Raw genomic sequence first — 17,928 nt, forward strand, 5'->3', positions numbered from 1 at the left:
AAGGAAACATGCTCCAAACAAGCAAGTCCTAGATACAGAGCAGGATAGACCTCGATCCCCTTTCCTTTTCCCTTTTTGGTTTTCTTTCTCATTCTTATTATTTCTTCTTTTTTTATTTTTAATAAATCTACCTATACAGTTTTAAAGTGAGCCGAGGCTGTCAGCTCTTCCGCTCGGCTCCAACGTGCTGTTGCTGAGCAGAGCCGCCCAGTGAAGGAGGGAGGGCAGGGCTGGGCCTCGCTTCTCTCCCGGGCCTCCCAGGTGTTCCTCGGGAGCTCCCAAAAGAATATCCTCCAAACAAATCTAAACGCCGGGTACATTTTGTCCCTTTTACAATCCGTTCCTTGAGCCCCGGTAAACAGTTACTTGGTTGGGCTCCATAGCACCGGGGTGTCCAAAAATAAGATTTTCTTTCTTGGCTTTCACATTCACATTATGGCTTAATGAGAGAGGAAGAGAGAGGGTGTTAAGGGAGGCCAGACGAGATTGAAGGACTGTAATTAAAAGCCACCTAAGCTGGGACTGCAGAAAGGTCACCTGAAACAAGGGTGATTAACATTCAAAGGCACCTGAACTGATGGGTCTCTGGCTGAAGAGCAGCATTTTCAAGACACACTATCATTTATGAAATGAAAGAGCCTCAAGACTGGACCTTTGCCTTTGTTACAGATTTTTTTTTTAACTTTTAAAGATTACAGGAAACCATTTGGTGGGTTAGATATTTTTTTAAATTATTGTTTCATGGGAGAAATAATAGCATCAACTTTGAGATCAGAATGTGTTTCCATGTAAAAGCAATTACTAAATGGAGCATTTAATCATTTTCTCTCACTGGGACACAAAACCTTTTAAAATTCTTTCTGTGAATAATAGTTAACTGTTGTTTTTCACCAAATAGACTTTTCAAAGATTATCTCTTGCTTATGCCACAGCATCATCAAAACTCAGGCAAAGATTGTTCCCAGTCTGCCCTGGGTACAAGACCACTTTCAAGGCCCAACAGAGAGTAAAGGGGCAGCTCTGGGGACACAGTACTTCTTCTCAAAAATCAGACACACTGATAGATACTTAGATGGATGGATGGATAGACAGAATATCCTATTGTGGTGACTAAAGGGGAAATAATTTCTATAACCTTTTTCATAAGTCATTTTCAGTATACTAAAATTTAAAATGTGAATATGGTCCATATATCATAGTTTTAGGAATATATAAGACAAAAAATGAGTGCACATATATACAAAGGCTATTATTGCTATAATGTTCGTAATAGTGGGGAAAAGGAAAAGACTCAGGCTTACTCCTATAATTCCACAAGGACTGGGTAAGTTGCGGCACACCAGGTGAGGCTGGCTCACAGTCTGTCACAGAGACAGATTGGTTGATGAGAATGTGCGTTGTCCTGTTTGCGGGAAGGGCAGGTGGTAGCAATAGGAGTGCAGTGGCCACAGTAGAGGAAATGGGTACACTGGAATGGTCAAACCTGGAAGGACAGACCTCAGTTAACCTTGAAGGGACCGAATGTGAGAGAGAGTGAGCAGAGTCCAAGTGTGTTCACTTTTTTTTCCTCTTTATATAACTAAGCATTGTTTGGCTTTTTCAATGAATCTATATTACTTTTGTGACCAAACCAGTAAAAATAAAATCATTTTAGCATGTATTTTCTTACCTTAATAGTGTTTTTTTTAATTATTATTCAAATTCTGTTTCTGAGGTGTGGGTTACTTGGAATTCGGGATGACAGAGGTGAGGCCCAAGAATGAGAAGGAAGGAGAAGAACCAGAGGGGACACTCCTGACCCCTGTCCTACCTCAGCGCTATTGCCATTCTGTTGCCGTAGGCGTCTTAAAGTTTTAAATAAGCTAGACTTCTACGCGTATGCACCCGTGTGGGTTTCAAGTCACAAATAGCTGTGCGTGCCGTGGGGTTAAGAAATAAGTGGAAAATAATAGTTTCATGGTTTGAAAGGCAAAGTGAAATTGTGTGAACCTCCCCTCTCCCATCCCTCGTGGTTTCGCTGGCTTTCCACCGCGCTGCCTCTCGAGTCTTAGACATACCGAGATGCATTTGATGCAATAAATGAATCCCTTACTCAGTCGCTGGGATGGAGGCCCAGATCGTGGCCTTTGGTAGGCAGTGTCTTCAAATTAATTATGTTAGAAAAGGAACTGAGGCTTCAGTTCAGGATATTTGGTTTTGTCCTTGTGCTGAAAGGTGGGAGAGACAGGGAACAGGTATACATTTCTGACTTATCATCATATATATTTTGCCAGAAGTGCATAATTAATATTAAATTCACTACTTACAAGCAAAGGATGGGATTCAGAATTGGTAGGACTTGAGTTAGTGATTGAACAGTTTCCAGCTGCAACTCTCTATGACTTTATGACTAAAATAAATAAATAACATCCCAAACTGTGGTAAAGCTGATCTTCACTAGGTATTCATGCTTGTTGGAACTGAATATCAAATTGGAAGGGAAATAAAGATAGGACAGGACAAGCTACTGAAGCCATGTATTTATTCTAGGCTGTTTCTCCTATCTCCGTTTGCACTGTGTCTTTTTGTAAAAGCAGTAAATTGAAGCGATATGCACTTGCCTCCTCTGGCCAGCAGAGGAGTTTGATTTTATTAGATCATGTGTTATCATTTACTGTCAAATGTCCTTGTATTTAACATATTACATTATATCTACACATGTGTCTTCCAAAAAATATTTGAAACCACATCTTTTAAGGAAAAAAAGAAAAAAGAAAACTTCTTTTTGTTTTTAGAAGAACTTGATACTGAACTGATTAAATCTCAGATACTTAAAAAATTCAGAGTTTCTATTATTTTATTGACACTAGTAGAAATACTAGTTAGTTGTTAGATACCTTTTACCTGATTTAAACTTGTAGCAGCCTGGAGGTGTGGCTTGGTGGCCGAGTGCTTCCCTAGCATGTGGGGGGCCCTGGGTTCCAGCCCTGGTGCTAACAAAAAAATAAAAAGCAGAAGAACACAAAAACCATATTACTTACAGAAAGAGCCAACCAACAAGCACGACCTTTGTTGGTAAGACTCCTTTTTACTTTTCTCTGTACATAGAGTGAATGTGGAACTGCAGTTGGGGCAATATTCGTCACACCGTTTTGTGCATCTAGTGGAATGTGGGGTGGCCCTGTGAACTTCCGGCTTTTATCTCACTAGCACGAGGTTAGGCCCCCTGACTCGCTGCCTGGCTGGCGAGGCTTCCTTTTCCATGAACTGGGCTGAAGTTCCCTCTCCCACCTCTGCTCTCTGCTAAGACCGAAATGGAGAGCTACTTTTCTTTCCACTTAATTGTCCAACACTTTCTGGAGCTCTGGGTGTGATGGGAGTTCAGAGGACTCTTAGGATCCACTCTGGCAGGCCTCAGCCTGGGGGGTCAAGAAGCCATCAGCCTGCACGTGGAGCCCCGTCTGTGCAGCAAAGGAGATTTACCCCCCACCCCCACCGCTGGTGGCTTCTGAGAATTGTGTCACCTTGGTGACCTGGAGGTGGACCAGGGCGAGGTGATGCTTATGACCCCTGCCTAGAAGACATGCACAGCCATGTTCCCCGTCAGTCAGACCCACATCTTCCCGGCTCTGCGGTGTCTCCTTGGACACTGCGATCTGGCTACTCCTTGACGTGACAGAAAATCCCCACGCCGGATGACTTTCTTCAACTCCACGGTGCAAGTCCTGTTTCCTTTCGCCCCCACGATGCCTGTCTACCCCAGGACGCACAGTGGCTCTGGCCAAAGGCCCACTGACCACGCAGATGGCTGAAACAGCTTTCCAAAACATGTAAAGACTGCTGGACCGGTTGAACCACTACCGGTTCAAGCAGGAGTTGTGTTAAATTTGGGATTTTGGGGGTGTAAAAGAAGGAATGGAGAGAGAAGGACAGTGACAAACGGAGAATGATGAAGCAACGCCAAATTCTATCCCAGTAGTTCACGCAGAGCTGTTTCTTCATCTGTAAAATCACATAGGAACAGGACCCTCCCTCTCAGGAGCGTGACCATCACCTGAGTGGGGGTATAAAGGGCTGGGAATAATCCCTGGAATGTAGGGAGCATTCACTGGTGTTTGTCACAGTACCGTGGTGCAGGACTGGAAGTGAAAAAGGACCTTGCTCGAACACCAGCTTCGCCAGTGACTTACTGGACAACTTTGGGACAGCGTTCAACCTTTGTGTTTCATTTACAAATGGGTAGTAAAGATGAGCCTGGCAGAAGAAACAACAGCCCCTCTCATCTGATGTTACCTTTCCTGGGTGCAGAGGATTAGATGATTTTTTTTTTGAAGAACCATTTCATGCTGTAATTTAACCCATCTCCCTTCTCCATGGCTAAAATTGACCTGGAGGCCTCTGCTGGGCTCAGGTGCAAATACCGCACAGCATCCCAATGAGCACAGGTATCAGCGACGTGGTTTTGAACAAGAACTTAATGCAAATGAGACTTGGTCTAATGTATATATTTTTGAAACTGTATTTATCCTATTCCCATAAAACAGGCTGTCAGGCTCAATTTTGCCAAAGCACTTGTTTTGGTCTTCAGAGAGGCAGTTTAACAAACTAAAGGTGTACTGTGAAATTAAAAAGGGAATATTCTAGATTATCCCTGAGAGTCTGGGGTCTAATTTTGGCTGAATGCTGGAAGTTAAATTGGTTAATTAAGCTTCATTATTTCAAGACTCTGAGTAGGTTCGATGCTATCTAAATCAGATGCCTGCAGATTCATTTGTCATCCACAGAAATTGCAAAACAAGGGCTCAAATGTTTTGTATCTTTCTGGAGATAAGAGGAATATGTATACTCAAAACAACAAGAAAGTAGGCAAAAGTGAGTTTAAGGAAGTTTCAAGAAAACAGGACTTTGCAGATTATCATCCTGAGATGATAATTCACTCAGATCCAGTACTCCATAAACAAATATGACCCGACTTCTAGAATGGACTTCTGCTTTACAGTTAGCAGAATACTCCACCTCTCATGCATTCTAAATCGGAGTAGCATTTTGTTGGCCTGTTGCTAGAAGTCTTTCACAACTATCGCTCTGACTCTAGCTTTGTTTTCCTCTTTTCTTGGCCAGCAACATAATTATTACAGCAATCTCTGGAATCATGAATTATATTTTGAGTATGAAACCTTTGAACCCTGTTCATGGTAGTCTGCAGGAGTCTGTCATCTGCACTTGGATATTTGAAGCTCTTCCCTAGATGAATGTCATATGCAATTAATTTGCTATAGAATGAATTTGAAGTTCGAATGAAAGCCAGTTCCTTTGAGGTTTTCGGAATGAGTGTGTCATTGAACCTGATACGGGAGAAACTTCAGGGTGTTCAACCTCATTTATTGTTTCCCAATTCATTTAGGGAACAAGAGATTTATGTGATCAGACACTTTAATGATGGATTACTATAACGTTTATTTCTATTTTAACATTAATGGTGCTATTGGATTTTGCATTACTGAGAGATATGTAATTAATTATCTGAAGTGACCTGAGTCCAACATGTAGGCATATTGGGGATTCTAATTGTAAATTAAGCAAATGTGACTTGGACATCGATACATTTTAGCAATAAAAATCATACAGTAAACACAGCTTGAGTAACTACTGTGTGCCATGAGAAGAGTGACGTGTGTCTACATAAAGTGATTGACTCACTAGATGCTATGAGGACGTCAACAGTGAAAGATGAACCCACGCTCATCAGCATGCCCTGAGTGGCAGAAAAGTCTAGTACAGAGCGAGAAATGCCTCCCTCTTCCTAGAGAAGCCTTGTTGATAAGTTCTCTTGTAGGGAGTGTTGATGTGTGGGGTGGAGTTTGCTTTGGAAGTTCCAGGTGTGTCAATATTATTCCTGAGGACATGCTGGGATCTTAAAAGAGGCAAAGAAATTGATGGAAAGAGTCAGGACTGGACACAAGTTCTAACCCATGGTCACTTATTCACCAGCCTCAGTTTCTCTGCATGGATCTCATGGAACCATCAGCTCCAGCCCTTCCTTCTGAGTCACACTTCTCAGACAGGGGCTTCCAAGAGAGGAGGAGTCTGAGAGACCTCTTGGGTCAGGTACCTCCTTTACTGGGAGTAGGAGAGGCTCCCTTTGCTGAGAATAGGAAGTTCCTTCACTGTGAGCAATATCAGAGAAAGAGACTGGAAGAAAGGAAGCAGGAAGTCCAGACAGCAAAGGGCTTGTGCTCTCTAGGATAGTGCTTCTTAAACTGATGAGGGACCAATGACTCTTCTTCTCTTTTTTTCCCACAATTTGCATGTTGACAATTTTAAAAAGACATGCAAAGTACACATTTTTTTTTCACTTTTTTTTATTTTAATTGAAAATCATAAATTTACATAGGGCAATATTGTTGGATTTAATCTGTTATTTTTTCCCTTCCCCCCCACCCCTCCCACCCCTCTTTTCCCTCTATACAGTCCTTCCTTTCTCCATTCTTACCACCCACCTTATCCCTAACCCTAAACCTAACCCTAACCCTAGTGCTAACCCCTCCTACCCCCCCCTTATATGTCCTCATCCGCTTATCAGCGAGATCATTCATCCTTTAGTTTTTTGAGATTGGCTTATCTCACTTAGCATGATATCCTCCAATTTCATCCATTTGTCTGCAAATGCCATGATTTTATCATTCTTCATAGCAGAGTAATATTCCATTGTATATATATGCCACATTTTCTTTATCAATTCATCCACTGAAGGGCATCAAGGTTGGTTTCACAATCTGGCTATAGTGAATTGAGCAGCTATGAACATTGATGTGGCTGTATCTCTGTAGTATGCTGATTTTAAGTCCTTTGGGTATAGGCCAAGGAGTGGGATAGCTGGGTCAAATGGTGGTTCCATTCCAAGCTTTCTGAGGAATCTCCATACTGCTTTCCAGAGTGGCTGCACTAATTCGCAACTCCACCAGCAATGTATGAGTGTACCTTTTTCCCCACATCCTCGCCAACACCTATTGTTGCTTGTGTTCTTGATAATCGCCATTCTAATTGGTGTGAAATGAAATCTTAGGGTAGTTTTGATTTGCGTTTCTCTTATTACTAGAGATGTTGAACATTTTTTCATATATCTGTTGATTGCTTGTAGATCTTCTGTGAAGTGTCTGTTTATTTCCTTAGCCCATTTGTTGATTGGATTGTTTGTATTCTTGGTGTAGAGTTTTTTGAGTTCTTTATAGATTCTGGAAATTAGCGCTCTATCTGAAGTATGAGTGGCAAAGATTTTCTCCCACTCTGTAGGCTTTCTCTTCACATTACTGATAGTTTCCTTTGCTGAGAGAAAGCTTTTTAGTTTGAATCTATCCCAGTGGTTGATTCTAGCTTTTATTTCTTGTGCTATGGGAGTCCTGTTGAGGAAGTCTGGTCCTAAGACAACAAGTTGAAGGTTTGAACCTACTTTTTCTTCTATAAGATGCAGGGTCTCTGGCCTGATTCCGAGGTCCTTGATCCATTTTGAGTTGAGTTTTGTGCACGGTGAGAGATAGGGATTTAGTTTCATTCTGTTGCATATGGATTTCCAGTTTTCCCAGCACCATTTGTTGAAGAGGCTATCTTTTCTCCATTGCATATTTTTGGAACCTTTGTCTAGTATGAGAAAATTGTATTTATTTGGGTTTGTGTCCATGTCCTCTATTCTGTACCATTGATCTACCTGTCTATTTTGGTACCAATACCATGCCGTTTTTGTTACTATTGCTTTGTAATAGAGTTAAAGATCTGGTATTGCGATACCCCCTGTTTCACTCTTTCTACTGAGGATTGCTTTAGCTACTCTGGGTTTCTTATTCTTCCAGATGAATTTCATAATTGCTTGCTCTATTTCTGTAAGGTACATCATTGGGATTTTAATTGGAATTGCATTGAATCTGCATAGCACTTTTGGTAGTATGGCCATTTTGACAATATTAATTCTGCCTATCCAAGTACATGGGAGATCTTTCCATCTCCTAAGGTTTTCTTAAATTTCTTTCTTTACTGTTCTGTAGTTCTCATTGTAGAGGTCTTTTGCCTCTTTTGTGAGATTGATTCCCAAGAATTTTATTTTTTTTGAGGCTATTGTGAATGGGGTAGTTTTCCTAATTTCTCTTTCTGAAGATTCATCACTTATGTATAAGAATGCATTGGATTTATGAGCATTGATCTTGTAACCTGCTACTTTACTGAATTCACTTATGAGTTCTAAGAGTTTTCTGGTGGAATTTCCAGGTTCCTCTAAATATATAATCATGTCATCAGCGAACAGGGATAGTTTGAGTTCCTCTTTTCCAATTCGTATCCCTTTAATTTCTTTGGTTTGTCTAATTGCTCTGGCTAGAGTCTCAAGAATGATATTGAATAGAAGTGGTGAAAGAGGGCACCCCTGCCTTGTTCCAGTTTTTAGGGGGAATGCTTTCAGTTTTTCACCATTTAGAATGATATTGGCCATGGGCTTAGCGTAGATGGCCTTTACAATGTTAAGGAATGTTCCCACTACCCCAATTTTCTCTAGTGTTTTGAGCATGAAGGGATGCTGTATTTTATTGAATGCTTTTTCTGCATCTATTGAAATAATCATGTGATTCTTAACTTTTAGTCTGTTGATATGATGAATGACATTTATTGATTTCCGGATGTTGAACCAACCTTGCATCCCTGGGATAAAACCCACTTGATCGTGGTGCACTATCTTTTTAATATATTTTTGTATGTGATTTGCTAAAATTTTGTTGAGAATTTTTGCATCAATGTTCATTAAGGATATTGGTCTAAAATTTTCTTTCCTTGATGTGTCTCTGTCTGTTTTAGGTATCAGGGTGATATTGGCTTCATAGAATGCGTTTGGGAGGGTTCTTCTATTTCATGGAATACTTTGAGAAGTATTGGAATGAGCTCTTCTTTAAAAGTTTTGTAGAACTCGGCTGAGAACCCATCTGGTCCCAAACTTTGCTTTGTTGGTAGGCTTTTGATGACCTCTTCTATTTCATTGCTTGAAATTGATTTATTTAAATTGTGTATGTCCTCCTCGTTCAGTTTAGGTAATTCATGTGTCTCTAGAAACTTGTTGATGTCTTCGAGGTTTTGTGTCTGTTGGAGTATAGATTTTCAAAATAGCTTCTAATTATGTTTTGTATTTCACTCGTGTCTGTTGTGATATTTCCTTGTTCATTCCGAATTTTAGTAATTTGAGTTTTCTCCCTCTTTCTCTTTGTTAGTGTGGCTAAGGGTTTATCAATTTTGTTTATTTTTTCAAAGAACCAACTGTTTATTTTGTTAATTTTTCCGATTCTTTGTTTCAATTTCATTGATTTCGGTTCTGATTTTAACTATTTCCTGTCTTCTACTACTTTTGGTGTTAGTCTGCTCTTCTTTTTCTAGGGCTTTGAGCTGTAGTGTTAAGTCGTTTATTTGTTGATTTCTACTTCTTTTGTTGAATGCGCCCCATGAAATAAATCTTCCTCTAAGTACTGCTTTCATAGTGTCCCAGAGATTTTGATATGATGTGTCTTTGTTCTCGTTTACTTCTAAGAATTTTTTTATTTCCCTCCTGATGTCTTCTGTTATCCATTCATCATATAATAGTGTACTATTTAATCTCCAGGTATTGGAGAAGTTTCTGTTTTTTATTCTGTCATTTATTTCTAATTTCAATCCATTATGATCTGATAGAGTACAAGGTAGTATCTCTATCGTCTTGTATTTGCTAACAGTAGCTTTGTGGCATAAGACATGGTCTATTTTAGAGAAGGATCCATGTGCTGCTGAGAAGAAAGTGTATTCGTTCTTTGTTGGATGGTATATTCTATATAAGTCAGTTAAGTCTAAATTGTTGATTGTGTTATTGAAATCTATGGTTTCTTTATTCAATTTTTGTTTGGGCAATCTATCCAGTGGTGAGAGAGGTGTGTTAAAATTGCCTAGTATTATTGTGTTGTGATCTATTTGATTTCTGGAATTGAGAAGGATTTGTTTGACGTACATGGATGAGCCAATGTTTGGGGCATAGATATTTATGATTGTTATGTCTTGCTGATTTATGCTTCCCTTAAGCAGTATGTAATGTCCTTCTTTATCCCTTCTGACTAGTTTTGGCTTGAAGTCCACATTATCTGAAATGAGGATGGATACTCCAGCTTTTTTGCTGTGTCCGTGTGCATGGTATATTTTTTCCCATCCTTTCACCTTTAGTCTATGAGTATCTCTTTCTATGAGATGAGTCTCTTGCAGGCAGCAAATTGTTGGATTTTTCTTTTTAATCCATTCTGCCAGTCTATGTCTTTTGATTGATGAGTTCAGGCCATTAACATTCAGGGTTATTATTGTGATATGATTTGCATTCCCAGTCATTTGACTCATTTTTGTTTTTTAACATGATTTGGTTTCCCCTTTATTTGTCTATTCCTTTAGGCTAGTTCCTCCCGTTGCTGATTTGCATCGTTGTTTTTCATCTCTTCCTCATGGAATATTTTGCTGAGAATGTTCTATAATGCTGGCTTTCTTTTTGTAAATTCCTTTAGCTTTTGTTTATCATGGAAGGATCTTATTTCATCATCAAATCTGAAAGTAAGTTTTGCTGGGTATAAGATTCTTGGTTGGCATCCATTTTCTTTCAGGGCTTGGTAAATGTTGTTCCAAGCCCTTCTATCTTTTAGGGTCTGGATTAAAAAATCTACTGATATTCTTATTGGTTTCCCCCTGAATGTAATTTGATTTTTTTCTCTCGCGGCCTTTAAAATTCTGTCTTTATTTTGTATGTTAGGTATTTTCATAATAATGTGCCTTGGTGTGGGTCTATTTTTATTTTGTATATTTGGAGTCCTATAAGCCTCTTGTACTTGGTCTTCCATTTCATTCTTCATATTTGGGAAATTTTCTGATATTATTTCATTGAATAGATTGTTCATTCCTTTGGTTTGTTTCTCTAAGCCTTCCTCAATCCCAATAATTCTTAAATTTGGCCTTTTCATGATATCCCATAATTCTTGTAGATTCTGTTCATGGTTTCTTACCATCTTTTCTGTTTGGTCAATTTTGTTTTCAAGATTAAATATTTTGTCTTCAATATCTGAGGTTCTGTCTTCCAGGTGTTCTATCCTATTGGTTATGCTTTCTATGGAGTTTTTAACTTGGTTTATTGTTTCCTTCATTTCAAGGATTTCTGTTTGATTTTTCTTCAATATCTCTAACTTTATTGAAATGATCTCTTGCTTCCCGTATTTGCTCCTTTAACTGTTGATTGGTGCGATCATTTAATGCCTGCATTTGCTCTTTCATCTCCTCGTTTGCTTCCCTGATTGTTTTAATTATGTACATTCTGAACTCCCTTTCTGACATATCTTCTGCTGTGCTGTCATTGGGTTTTATTGATATAGTATCTAGGTTTGTTTGGGACATTTTCTTCCCTTGTTTTCTCATATTGGTCAGATGTCAGTGGGACTTTGTGATATTGCAGAATTCTTCTATTGGCTTATAGTGTCCCTGTAGATTTCCAGTGTATCACCTTCCTGCCTTCAGTAGCCTGAAGTCTTGGAGTAACTTGATAATGCAGTGCTTCCAAGGAAAGCTGCCCCTAGCCCGCTACTGGTTCCATGACTTTGAGCTGGCTCTGTGTGGAAAGGTTCTCACTGGGGGGCCTGCTCCGAGAAGCTAGCCTGGAAAGGCACTTCCTACCGGAGGTGGCCGGGCTGCGGGCTGCTTGGGGAAGTCCCTGGCTGCCGTGTCCTGGTCCCTGAAGCAACCCATGGGCAGGAACTCGCTGCCCTGGTACAGGGACTTGAAGCTTGGTTCTGTGCAGAAAGGCTCTCAGTGGAAAAGATGCTGGAAAATCTGGCCCTGTGGGAGGAGCCCACTGCCGGAGTGCCCAGAGCTGCCTGGGGAAGACTCTAGCTGCTCTGCCCTACTCTAATAAGCCACCCGAATAGGGCCTGCCACCCGGGCAGCACTTCACCAGGTGGGGAAACTCACCCCGTGGCTGTGTTTTAGTCCGAGTTTCTCAATGCCTCACCTTCTTGAATCCTGGGTTCTAGAGTGCCTGGAGATGCAGTCATCCTCTAGTCCGCCATCTTGGATGGACCCGTGAAAAAGCCTGCGGGCGGGGGGGCGGTGCCGGGGGGCAGGTCCGCCTGGAGAGGTCTCTGGCTACCTTGCCCTGGTCCCAGAGGCTGCTTGCAGGCCGGAGGTCTCCGCTGGCTTGGGGACTTGTGGCTGGCTCTGTGTAGAGAGGCTCTCACTGGGCGGTCTGCTCCAAGAAGCTAGCCTGGAAAGGTGCTTCCTGCCGGAGGGGGCCAGGCTGCGGGCTGCTTGGGGAAGTCCCTGGCTGCCGTGTCCAGGTCCCTGAGGCCACCCGCAGGCAGGATCTCGCCGCCCTGGTTCTGTCCACATTTATTTTTGAATGATTGATTACAGTGCTCGGTTGCTACAAAGCTCTCCCAGCACTTGCTGCCCATCACCGAGCTCATGCCGTTGCAGACTGTCCTCACAATGTCCTTCACAACCACCTCAGATCCTTATTTTCTTTCTGTCATTGAATCTTATAAAAGGAGGTGCTTTCCTAAGTTTCTGGCCAGGGAAGTCAGATTCTGTAAATCTTAAAAGGGTGAATACTATGTCTGAAATGGAATTAGGAACTTTTCTTTAAAAGTTCACTCTTCCCTGTATGCGAGTGGGGTGCCCATAAAAACACTATATGTGTACGTTTTGAAGTTTCTGGAAGAAGGTAGTGTACTCAAACTGCTAAGGGATTATGCTTTTGACTTCCCTTTGAACGTAGTTAAGAAGACGGTGATACTAAACACAAAAAAGTCACCTGTCACTGACATGTAACGGGAGGGGAAGAGCCACAACTTCGTCGTCTTCTCACTGTGTCCTTTTCTTGCAGCCAAAGCTTGGGAAGTTATCGGGGCAAAACTGTAGAATAAAGAACTCAGTAGATACCTTTCTTTTGCAGTGACAGATGCCTTAACTTCTCTAAAGTCCTCATCAGTTACATGAGGAAGTTAAGCGCCATGATCTGGGCAGTCACTTCCAACTCAGAAGTTCTATAATTTTTTGACATTCCCTGAAGTCATTTTGTGTAACCGCTTGACGTTTCCTTTCCCAGGGTTTTGGTTATTTGGTAACCCTCTTTTCTTGTTCTCTTCTAGCACCTGTGTTCTGATTAGTGGCTCAATAAATGACATTTGGAACCTCAGCTGAGGTACAGTAAGGTAAGATTCTTTCCCTAGTTGAGTCCATTGCTTGAGAAAAGAAGTCAATGACTTGATCTGTGAGATTAACAAGAAATAAAAATCAGCAAGTCAGTGTTCTTCAACACGATTTACAATTTCTACTGTGTACTTCTTAGTATACAGACATAAACAACTTTTTGCATATGAATAAAGAAAACTGTTCAAAGTTGAAATAAATAGACTATTTCAAATGCTCTTTTATATCTTAACAGGAGTAGTGTGGGGCATTTTTAAATAATACAAAATGTTTGAATTATTTGCATATATATTGGACATTATAACTTGTCTATATCTTACACTCTTAAGAATTATCCCTGAATTTAAATATCCCCTGTGTTCAGACAGCTATCCACAATCTGGCTGTGAAGATAAAGAACCAGCATTGTGAGACAGCTCAATCCTTCTTAAATGCTCTCATTAGCAATACTTTCTCTGTTCTGCAAATGCTATGAATATCACACCCAAATCCAATTCTCCCCTTCTTCCTTCGTGACAAAACCCTGATGCTTAAAGGACAGCACAGCACTTAGTTTACAAACCCTGTCTCCTCAGACCCCTTTACTGTGGCCAGGAGACACATTTCCAGCCAATGAGCTGAGCGATGAGCCCCTGCCCTGGTTGGTCTTCCTGGATTAAAGGAGCAGAACTTCAAGAGGAGACTTGCTTGATCGTTTCCTTTGTTCCTACCCCATTGTCCTACCTGGAAACAGCCCCTTTTGCAGTCCCATGAACAAAAACCACAATCAGTGATGCTGGAGCAGGGAGATAAAATGAGCTCAGCTCTGCCACGCCTGCCATCAGATTTCCTTTGGCATGAGACACGTCCAGGCCCTGGCTTACACAGGCTGGGTCTTTTGACACCAAAGCCCAGGGTGGACGGAGCTGAGAGTGCATTCCTACCTACCAGCCACCATGCTCTACATGCAGTTAATGGGTATATCAGTTATTAGGTGTACCAGTGTATCAGGTATATCAGTATATCAGTGTATCAGGTATATCAGTTATCAGGTGTACCAGTGTATCAGGTATATCAGTATATCAGTGTATCAGGTATATCAGTTATCAGGTGTATCAGTGTATCACGTATATCAGTATATCAGTGTATCAGGTATATCAGTTATCAGGTGTATCAGTGTATCAGGTATATCAGTATATCAGTGTATCAGGTATATCAGTTACCAGGTGTATCAGTGTATCAGGTATATCAGTATATCAGGGTATCAGGTATATCAGTTATCAGGTGTATCAGTGTATCAGGTATATCAGTATATCAGGGTATCAGGTATATCAGTTACCAGGTGTATCAGTGTATCAGGTATATCAGTATATCAGTGTATCAGGTATATCAGTTACCAGGTGTATCAGTGTATCAGGTATATCAGTATATCAGTGTATCAGGTATATAAGTTACCAGGTGTATCAGTGTATCAGGTATATCAGTATATCAGTGTATCAGGTATATCAGTTACCAGGTGTATCAGTGTATCAGGTATATCAGTATATCAGTGTATCAGGTATATCAGTTATCAGGTGTATCAGTGTATCAGGTATATCAGTTATCAGGTGTATCAGTGTATCAGTTATATCAGGTATATCAGTTATATCTGTGTATCAGGTATATCAGTTATCAGGTGTATCAGTGTATCAGGTGTATCAGTGTATCAGGTACATCAATGTATCAGGTACATCAGTGTATCAGTGTATCAGGTATATCAGTTATCAGATATATCAGTGTATCAGTCACATCAGTGTATCAGTATATCAGTGTATCAGGTATATCAGTTATCAGGTGTATCAGTGTATCACGTATATCAGTGTATCAGGTACATCAGGGTATCAGTGTATCAGGTATATCAGTGTATCAGGTATATCAGTGTATCAGTGTATCAGGTATATCAGTGTATCAGGTATATCAGCTATCAGGTATATCAGTGTATCAGGTATATCAGTTATCAGGTATATCAGTGTATCAGGTATATCAGTTATCAGGTGTATCAGTGTATCAGGTATATCAGTATATCAGTGTATCAGGTATATCAGTTACCAGGTGTATCAGTGTATCAGGTATATCAGTATATCAGTGTATCAGGTATATCAGTTACCAGGTGTATCAGTGTATCAGGTATATCAGTATATCAGTGTATCAGGTATATCAGTTACCAGGTGTATCAGTGTATCAGGTATATCAGTATATCAGTGTATCAGGTATATCAGTTATCAGGTGTATCAGTGTATCAGGTATATCAGTATATCAGTGTATCAGGTATATCAGTTATCAGGTGTATCAGTGTATCAGGTATATCAGTTATCAGGTGTATCAGTGTATCAGTTATATCAGGTATATCAGTTATATCTGTGTATCAGGTATATCAGTTATCAGGTGTATCAGTGTATCAGGTGTATCAGTGTATCAGGTACATCAATGTATCAGGTGCATCAGTGTATCAGTGTATCAGGTATATCAGTTATCAGGTATATCAGTGTATCAGGCACATCAGTGTATCAGTATATCAGTGTATCAGGTATATCAGTTATCAGGTGTATCAGTGTATCACGTATATCAGTATATCAGTGTATCAGGTATATCAGTTATCAGGTGTATCAGTGTATCAGGTATATCAGTATATCAGTGTATCAGGTATATCAGTTATCAGGTGTATCAGTGTATCAGTTATATCAGGTATATCAGTTATATCTGTGTATCAGGTATATCAGTTATCAGGTGTATCAGTGTATCAGGTGTATCAGTGTATCAGGTACATCAATGTATCAGGTACATCAGTGTATCAGTGTATCAGGTATATCAGTTATCAGGTATATCAGTGTATCAGGCACATCAGTGTATCAGTATATCAGTGTATCAGGTATATCAGTTATCAGGTGTATCAGTGTATCACGTATATCAGTGTATCAGGTACATCAGGGTATCAGTGTATCAGGTATATCAGTGTATCAGGTATATCAGTGTATCAGTGTATCAGGTATATCAGTGTATCAGGTATATCAGCTATCAGGTATATCAGTGTATCAGGTATATCAGTTATCAGGTATATCAGTGTATCAGGTATATCAGTTATCAGGTGTATCAGTGTATCAGGTATATCAGTTATATCTGTGTATCAGGTATATCAGTTATCAGGTGTATCAGTGTATCAGGTGTATCAGTATATCAGTGTATCAGGTATATCAGTTACCAGGTGTATCAGTGTATCAGGTATATCAGTATATCAGTGTATCAGGTATATCAGTTACCAGGTGTATCAGTGTATCAGGTATATCAGTATATCAGTGTATCAGGTATATCAGTTACCAGGTGTATCAGTGTATCAGGTATATCAGTATATCAGTGTATCAGGTATATCAGTTATCAGGTGTATCAGTGTATCAGGTATATCAGTATATCAGTGTATCAGGTATATCAGTTATCAGGTGTATCAGTGTATCAGGTATATCAGTTATCAGGTGTATCAGTGTATCAGTTATATCAGGTATATCAGTTATATCTGTGTATCAGGTATATCAGTTATCAGGTGTATCAGTGTATCAGGTGTATCAGTGTATCAGGTACATCAATGTATCAGGTACATCAGTGTATCAGTGTATCAGGTATATCAGTTATCAGGTATATCAGTGTATCAGGCACATCAGTGTATCAGTGTATCAGTGTATCAGGTATATCAGTTATCAGGTATATCAGTGTATCAGGCACATCAGTGTATCAGTATATCAGTGTATCAGGTATATCAGTTATCAGGTGTATCAGTGTATCACGTATATCAGTGTATCAGGTACATCAGGGTATCAGTGTATCAGGTATATCAGTGTATCAGGTATATCAGCTATCAGGTATATCAGTGTATCAGGTATATCAGTGTATCAGGTACATCAGTGTATCAGGTATATCAGCTATCAGGTATATCAGTGTATCAGGTATATCAGTATATCAGGTATATCAGTTATCAGGTGTATCAGTGTATCAGGTATATCAGTACATCAGTGTATCAGTGTATCAGGTATATCAGTTATCAGGTATATCAGTTATCAGGTGTATCAGTGTATCAGGTATATCAGTTATCGGGTGTATCAGTGTATCAGGTATATCAGTGTATCAGTATATCAGTGTATCAGGTATATCAGCTATCAGGTATATCAGTGTATCAGGTATATCAGTATTGCTATCTGCATTTTTGCATGAGGGAATGTGCTCTGACGTGTGAAGAACCTTGTGTGGTAGTGGCATAGGTGAGGTCTGAACCTGTCAGATGCCTGTCCCTGTGCACTACTGGCCCAGGCTGGTCCTGGCCAAGCGGTACCAGCAGCCTGAACTGTTGCTGACTGCATGTCACAGCCAGTCCGTGGGCACTGTCAGATCACCACCCTTTGAATACCTTCCAATAACATGGGGCTTCATTCTATTATCCATTTGTAAAATTAAGTGAACTGAGGTTATGCCCATAAGGAAAGAAAAGACTCTGGCTTGGGAGAAACCAGCGAATTAGAATTGCTTATAAATGCAGATGAAGGAAATATTAATTACTAGTATCCTCCTTTGCATTTTCTTCTTCTGAAATGAAAATTTAGAAACTAATGGTCTAAGTGTGGTCACCAAAACTCAGATTTTAATCTACAGTTCTAATGTTCAATAACCTCCTCCTAAGGATCTCCAATATTTCATTCATTCTTATTTTGTTCT

The 17,928-nt window shown here is 40.1% G+C and overlaps 1 protein-coding gene across 4 annotated transcripts in view; it reads left to right on the forward strand.

The window, feature by feature from the left end:
- The window catches only part of CHRM3 (cholinergic receptor muscarinic 3), a 481,613-nt gene that overhangs the window by 187,322 nt on the left and 276,363 nt on the right, over positions 1 to 17,928 (forward strand). For all 4 annotated transcript variants that reach the window (XR_013758419.1, XR_013758420.1, XM_079107804.1 and 1 more), the window contains one exon: positions 13,152 to 13,214. The gene's annotated coding sequence lies outside the window, so the exon portion shown is untranslated. The remainder of the gene's footprint in view (positions 1 to 13,151; positions 13,215 to 17,928) is intronic.

Source organism: Sciurus vulgaris, assembly GCF_902686455.1.
Source record: "Sciurus vulgaris genome assembly, chromosome: 12".
Lineage (NCBI taxonomy): Eukaryota > Metazoa > Chordata > Mammalia > Rodentia > Sciuridae > Sciurus > Sciurus vulgaris.